Source organism: Sorex fumeus, unplaced genomic scaffold (assembly GCF_029834395.1).
Source record: "Sorex fumeus unplaced genomic scaffold, SorFum_2.1 ptg000095l, whole genome shotgun sequence".
NCBI lineage: Eukaryota > Metazoa > Chordata > Mammalia > Eulipotyphla > Soricidae > Sorex > Sorex fumeus.
The window spans coordinates 18,658,892-18,667,335 of NW_026606152.1; the positions used below are offsets into that span (position 1 = coordinate 18,658,892).

An 8,444-nucleotide genomic window follows, 5' to 3' on the forward strand; every position below is an offset into this window, starting at 1 on the left:
AATGAAATCATCAATATTCTCCTCACCTCTTCCTTCAGGAGAAAAATCCTACTTACATTCAAGGTGGTCAAAGTGCAGACATCACCATCCACCTTTTCCTGGAGATGTACACGGGACTGAGGTGAGAACAGCAAAAGGCTCTAGTTTAATGGTCTTAATGAAGGTTTCAGGGAAGTGCATTAAACAGGACTCATATAACATCTTCCAAAAGAATTATTTTGTAAAACTGATGCGTTGATTATGGTAAAAGATAATATGGTAAAAACCATATTTTCTTTCTGGGACATTAAAGTTCTAAATCTATCAAGCTGCTTTGAAATACTTTCCTTGATTAGGTACCACTCTCTGCCATAGGGTATGTAAGGACAACACTCAAAGTAATCAGAAGAGAAAAATTAACTCCTACTAGGTTTGGTTACACATATACTAAAATTGAAATGATACAGAGATTATCATGGTCCTTGCACAGAGACGACATGCAAACTTGTAAAGAGTACCATATTTTTGTTGCAAGAAGTACTAACAGGGCTACTTTAAGCTAAGGCAATCCCCACAAGTACAAAAATTCTACATAAAGATAGCACAAATCCCCATAACAACAATCTCTCTCAATGTCAATGGACTAAATGTGCCAATTCAGAGGCACAGAATAGGAAGATGAATTAGAAAACTGAACCCAACATTCTGATGCCTGCAAGAAACACATCTGAGCAATCAAAGCAAACATGGGCTAAAAGTAAAAGGCTGGAAAACAAGTCTTCAAGAAAAGAACACCTCCACAAAGCTGGAGTAGCCATACTAGTATCAGACCACATGGACTTCAGGCTAAAGGTTATAAGAGACAGTGAATGTCATTTCTTCATGATCATGGGATCTGTACATCAGAAAGAACTCACCCTCCTCAATGTAGATGCTCAATGACAGACCAGCAAAATACTTAAAATCAACTTCTAATAGACTTAAAAAAAACATTTATAGCAAAACAGTACTAGGTGGTGATTTCAACACTACTTTGTCACTTCTCAATAGATCAAACAGACTAAATCTCAGCAAGGAAATATTTTATTTAAGGGAAGTAATGAACAACCGTTGGCTTAGAGAAGAAATCAAAGAGGAAATAAAAAGTTTCCAGAAACAAATGAGAAAGAGGACGCGAGCTAGCAGAACTTGTGGGACACAGCAAAAGCAGTGTTAAGAGGAAAGATTATAGCTCTGCCAGAATTCATCAGGAAGAAAGAAAGGGCCTACATGAATAAATTAGAGCTCAAGATTTTGGAAAATGAACAATAAAATGAGTGCAAACTAGGCTGGAGCAAGGAAATAATAAAACTTGTAGTATAAATCAATGAGCTAGAAACCCAAAATACAATCCAGAAGACCAATAAAAGCAATAGCTGGTTCTTTGAGAAAATAAACAAGATCAATAAACCTCTAGAAGCCTCTCAAAGAAACAGAAAGAATTCTAATAAATCGAATCAGAAATGCAAAGTGGGTTATCCTAATAGAAAGTACAGAAATCCATAGGATCATCAGAGATTATATTGAGAATCTTTGCAGCAGGAAATGAGAGAATCTTGAATAAATTTATAAATTAATGGATTCCAATTACCTCCCAAGGCTGAACCAAGAAGATTTGGAATACTTGAACCTATCACTACCAAGGAAATTCAAATGATGATCAAAATATACCCCCAAACAGAATGCCTGGCCCAGATGGATTCAATAGTGAAACATTTCAATCCTTTAAAGAGGAACTGCTGCCAACATTTTTCAAGATTTTACAGGAAATTGAAGAAACAGAAATGCTCTCAAATAGTTTCTATGAGGCAAAGATCACCCTAATACTCAAAACAGACAGAGAGACCACAAAAAAAGAAAATTACAGACCTATTTCCTTGATGAATACAGATACACAGATTCTCAAGAAAATACCAGCAAAGAGAATCCAGAAACTCAACAAAAGATCACACACTATGACCAAGTAGATTTATCCCGGGATGCAAGGATGGCTTAACATTCTCTAGTCAATCAACAGAATACACCATCTCAATAAAATAAAGATAAAAGTCATATCATCATATCGATAGATGTAGATAAAGCATTTGATGAGATCCAGCACCCATTCATGATGAAAAACTCTCAACAAAATGGGAGTGGAAAGTACTTTCTTCAATCTAGTCAAAGCAAACTACCACAAACCCACAGCAAGCATTATTCTCAACGGGGAGAAAACTAAAGGCTTGGAGCAGAAATCAATGAGCTAGAATCCCAGAATACAATTAGGCACAAAACAATTTACCCACTCTAACCACACCTATTCAACATAGTACTTGAAGTACTTGCCATAGGATTTCGGTAAAAAGAAAGGATATCAAGGGCATCCATATAAAAATGGAAGAACTCAAGCTTTTACTATTTGGAGATGACATGATACTATACTTGGAAAATCCCAAAGAATCTACAAAAAAGCTCCTGGGAACAATAGATTTGTTAGTAAAGTAGAATATTACAAAATCAATATCCGGTAGTCCATGGCTTTCCCATATATTTCAAATGAAAGAGAAAAAAAGAGATAGAGAAAAACAATCCCATTCACAATAATACCTCAGAAAATCGAGTATATTAGAGTCAACTAAAATGTTAAGGAACTATACTTTGGTACTATTGCGGCAACATGGGAAGATGCCATTGTTGACAACATTGACGAGGAATACGATCCACTGCTTCAGCACCTCCATGAATGTGCGAGGAATGCCAAGAGAGAGATAGCCACAAAAAATTGCCTATCTTCGAAAACTCTTGAGCTAATTCGCCTGCTTGGTTTGCCGCATGCCTCAGGCAACCGCAAGCTAATGTCCCAGCTCGCAAAGCAGTGCAGAGATGCGATCAAGGAAGACCTCAAAGAGAGAAGAGCAGAAGTACTGGTAGATGCGGCAGAAGCCAGGAAAAGTATTCGTAATGCCTGCCTGTCCTTCGCCAACTATAAGACCAAGAAAACTGCCCTCCGACGTCCTGATGGATCCATCACATCCTCCAGAACGGCAATGGAGAAGATTACCATGACTTCTGCTCAAATCTCTTCGATAATCATGTCCACTTGCCGACATACCTAATTCCACAGGATGGATATGTTGTTCCCAACGTTCTCCCTTCCGAAATCCGACACGCCATTTCGTTGGTAAAGGAACAAACAGCACCCGGCCCAGACAAGGTCAGACCTGAACACCTGAAGAACCTGCAGTCAGTACTCATCAATACACTGGCTCGGCTCTTCACTCGCTACCTGTCTGAATGCAAGTTTCCGTCCCAATGGAAAACCAGTAGGACCATACTACTGTTCAAGAAGGGAGACATCCATGACATTGGCAACTATCGCCGGATCTGCCTATTGTCTGTCATCTACAAGTTGTTCACTCGAGTCATCCTAAATAGGATTGGCAGAACACTAGATGAAGGACAACCATGCGAGCAAGCAGGGTTCCGCAAAGGATTCAGCACCATCAACCATATCCACACGATAACCAAGCTCATTGAGGTTTCTTGGGAGTTCAAGGTGCAGCTCTGTTTAACGTTCATTGATTAAAAGAAGGCCTTTGATTCTGTTGAGACGGAAGTGCTCACTGAAGCCCTAGCCAATCAGGGCATTCAAGCCCAGTACATCAGGATCCTCCGTGAGCTGTATTACAGTTTCACTAGCAGGATCTCACCATTCTACAAAGAAGTGATCGTTGATGTCAAGAGAGGGGTGCGGCAGTGTGATACCCTTTCACTGAAACTCTTCAGTGCCACTCTCGAGAACATCATGCAACGACTGGAATGGGAAGGAATGGGAGTGAAGCTAGATGGCCGGCAACTACACCACCTCCGCTTTGCTGATGACATTGTTTTAATAACACCAAACATCAGCCAAGCAGCACAAATGCTGGCCGACTTTGACCATGAGTGTGGAAAGTTAGGACTACAGCTGAGTCTTACGAAGACAATGTTTATGCGAAACAGCCTTGTTCCTGATGCCCCATTCGCTCTCAATGGAACCACTATCTCCGAATGCAACAGCTATGTGTACCTAGGTAGAGAGGTCAACATGACAAATGACCTGGCACCCGAGCTGTGTAGGAGGAAGAGAGAGGCTTGGAACGCCTTCAAGAACGTCGAATAAATAGCTAAGAGGAAGAAGAACCTCCGGCTCCAGGCACATCTCTTTGATTCCACTGTTCTTCCTGCATTAACATATGCCTCAGAGACCTGGGCCCTATGCAAACAAGATGAGAACAGTATTCAGGTCTCCCAAAGAAGAATAGAAAGAGCTATGCTTGGAATATCACGTTTCACTCAAATGAGAGAGATAATCAAGAGTTCTTACATCCGTCGCCGATCAAGAATCAGGGACGCTGTCTCTTATGTCAAGGTGTCAAAAATCAGATGGGCTGGTCACGTAATGAGATTTAGAGACGACCGCAGGACTAGAGCTGTTACCGACTGGATTCCACGGGATGTCAAAAGACCGCGTGGCCGCCCACCTTCCAGATGGTCAGACTTCTTCGTCAAGATCATGAACGATCGGTTTGAGGCCCTTCATGTTCCTGGATCGAACAGGTGCCATTGGGCTACACTAGCACGCGACAGGGACAAATGGAGACGTTACTGGCGCCCGCTCGAGCAAATCGACGACTAAGGGGAAGTTAAGTGATAAATGATAAAATGTTAAGGAACTATACAAAAAAAACCCTACAAACTCTACTTCACGAAATAAGAGAGTATACGAGGAAATGGAATCACATCCCATGCTCATGGATTGAGAGGATTAACACTGTCAAAATGGCAATACACCCCAAAGCTCTATAAAGATTTACTGCACTTCCTATAAGGATACGCATAACATTTTTCAAAGAAATAGATTAAACACTCTTGAAACTCATACACAACAATAACCTCCCATGAAGAGCTAAAGCAATATTTGGTAAAAAGAAGAAGGGAACAGCTTCCCCAACTTGCAACCCTACTACAAAGTCGTAGTAATCAAAATAACATGATATTCATATAAAGACAGGCCTCACATCAATGGAATATAGTCAAATATCCTGACGCTGGCCCTCAGATTATTATTACCTAATCTTTCATAAAGGCTCAAGAAATATGAAGTTGAGCAAGGAAGTCTCTTCAACAAGTGGTGCTGGGAAACCTGGACAGCGACATGCAAAAAAAAAAAAAAAATTGAACTCAGACCTCTTTATAGTGCCAGGCACAAAGTCAGATCAAATGTATTAAAAACCTCAATATCATAGCTGAATTCTTAAGATATATGGAGAAAAATGTGGGACGATCCCTCCATGACATTAAAGCTAAGGGAAACTTCTAGAATGAAACACCACTGACCAAGGAAGAGGAAATGAAGATAAACAAATGAAACTACATTAAACTAAGACGTTTCTGCAACTTAGAAAAATGGAGACCATGCTAAAAAGACAGCCCTCATAATGGAGAAAAATTATTTATGCACTACCCATAAAATTAACCTCAAAATTCTGACTGCTGTATCATTAAGAACACTAAATAGTTCCCGTGAATTTTATTCTTCTTCACATATATTTACTCTAAAATATTTTAGGTTTCATTTTAAACCACAGGTAAAAAATAAAAATTATAATTTTTTTAAAATTAAAAATAACCCCTATGCATAGCCAGGTGCGACCCAAAAAAAAACAAGAAAAACAAGCAAGCAAATAACCAAGAAAGAAAGAAATTAAAAATTAAAAAATAATGCTGTTTGCAATGCTAAGGATCAATCCCAGATCATCATACAATGGAACGCAAATGCTCTATTCCTGAGTTATATCCCTGTTCTTAAACATTTAAAAAAGTCTTTTTTGATGTCTCATTGCATTTTATTTTTTAAAAAATGCTTTTCTTATTATACCTGGTCGCCATCATACCGCCTAATTCTTGACCTTTTCTTCACTTGTATATTTTACCTCTAAGATTCAGTAGTCATCTTATCCTTCCTATAGCCATGCTTTCCTTTGACAAACTTTCCAAGATCATGTCTGGCTTGCTTTAACATGGCATAAAATGGAAACGTTATTTTCTCTATGCTCTCACGCCAGAGGTGATGATGTTTTTGACCCAGGAGAACTCTTTTCTGGTGAGCTTCCTGGCTGTTTCTACTTGACTTCAAAATATCTAAAGGTAAGTCATCGTCTTTTTTTTTTTTGCGTTTTTGGGTCACACCTGACGATGCACAGGGGTTACACCTGGCTGTGCAGTCAGGAATTACTCCTCACGGTCCTTGGGGGGACCATACAGGATGCTGGGAATCTAACCTGGGTAGGCCGTGTGCAAGGCAAACGCCCTACCTGCTGTACTATAGCTCCAGCTCCACCCCCCTCCCCATAATTCATCATCTTGAGGGCCTCAGATTTTTACCTTTGATTTAGAAACTTCATCTTTACATTGACACAGTAAATTGAAACCACAGAATTGTTGAATGGCATGTTATAAGGGTAGCAGCCATGAGCAAACATTGATAACCCATAAGTTGGCATGAATGAATTCTGTCTCAGAAGCTTCACTTCTGAGGATACCTGTCACTACCTCCTTTCTGTTATGTATCCCAGGATCAGAATCTACATCAGGCCATCAGTAGAAATTGTCCACCCAAAAGCTAGCCTTCCACTGGGATCAGAATCCTTGATCAATGTAACTTGTAATTTTTCATTCATGATTTGTTGACCTTGTTTCAGGCAGAGGCATCCAGAGCATAAACTCAGCTTTCCAGTAGTTTCCACAGGAAATCCAAATACCTAAGAATGTTATCATTTCTGACACCACTGTTAAAGATTTTTTTGGAATCCCACGGTAAGATACTATCATTAATGTTATAATATTACTGTTCTCCATAGTCCAGATCTCCCCAAAGAACTCTCTACCCTCCTCACTCCAAGTATAGACTCCAGTTTATCATTCTCCTGAACGTACTTCTATTTGTTTCACTCAGGTTCTCCCCTAAAGTATACAAGTTAAGTTCATACCACTCCAAGTTCTTATTCCTAAACTACCAGAGTGGGCTTGGTCCTCAAGCTTGTGTTCTTCCTTAAAGAAATACCGTGCTTCCTTTCTGTATGTCACTCTTTGCTTGCTTTGTAAAACGAGTGTTCTCTCTTGAACATATATTCCATTCCACCCTATGCCTGTTTCACAAGTTTCTAAGTGTTGTTCAATAAAATCTATTGTTCTTCACAGCGGTAGGGCGTTCGCCTTACAAGCGGCCAACATGACCGACCCGAGTTCAATTCCTCTGCCACTCTCGGAGAGCCCGGCAAGCTACCGAGAGTATTTGATATGCCAAACACAGTAACAACAAAGTCTCCAATGGAGACGTTACTGGGCCCGCTCGAGTAAATTGACGATCAACGGGAGGGCCTTTACCTTTTCTTCACTGAACTAAAAATTTTAAAACACCAGAGCATTGTTAAAATCAATATTTGTATGTTTTAAACCCCAAATTTTGAAAATGAAAGGGTGTAAAGCAATGGAATCCTACTCAGTTATATGAAGTGAAATCTTCTTATTATTTGTATAAAAAAGCATAACATGAGGATAATATGTTTAGTGACATAAGCCAGGCAGGGAAAGATAGGCATCATACAAGTTCATGCATATGTGGCATATGGAGAAAACAAATTAAAAGAATAAAATGAGACAGACAAACGTCTAAAACAATATTAATATTCTATGATTTATAATTCAATTAACAATGGTTCCTCATACACATTATTCCAACATGACACTCCTCATTCTCTCAAAAAATAAACCCTCCCTCTCCTCGAAACTCCCAGAATCCCTCAGTCCCAATCCCCTGACTCAAATGTGTGGATCAGTTCTCCCCTTACATTGCCCTTGAACCTTTGTTGCTACCTTGCTGTGTGTCTTTACATCCCACATATGAGAAAAATCTCTCTGTATCTGTTCCTTTCCTTAAGGCTAACTTTACATGCATGATATCCTCTAGTTTCATCCAATGTTAAAACAGCATGGTACTGGAACAAAGGGAGAACTGCAGACCAATGGAACAGGGTTGAATACAATGACATCTCCCCTCAATCATATGATCATCTAATCTTGGATAAAGGTGCAAGTAATGTGAAATGAAGTAAGGAAAGTCTCTTTAACAAATTGTGCTGGCATCACTGGATGGCTAAATGAAAAAAAGTGGGCTCAGAACTCTGCCTAACACCATGTACAAAAGTAAGATCAAAATGGATTATAGACCTCAACATCAGACCAGAATCCATAAGGTGCATTGAAGACAAAGTTGGCAAAACCCTCCATGACATTGAAGCTAATGGTATCTTCAAAGATGCCACGCCACTGGCCGAGCAAGTGAAAACAGAGATAGATAAATGGGACTATCTTAAAATACGATGCTTCTGCACCTCAAAAGAAAC

General features: G+C 39.5%; 1 pseudogene; it reads left to right on the top strand.

The window, feature by feature from the left end:
* Positions 1 to 409: 409 nt before the first annotated feature.
* On the top strand, positions 410 to 506 carry LOC130041044 (uncharacterized; annotated as a pseudogene).
* Positions 507 to 8,444: the final 7,938 nt, after the last annotated feature.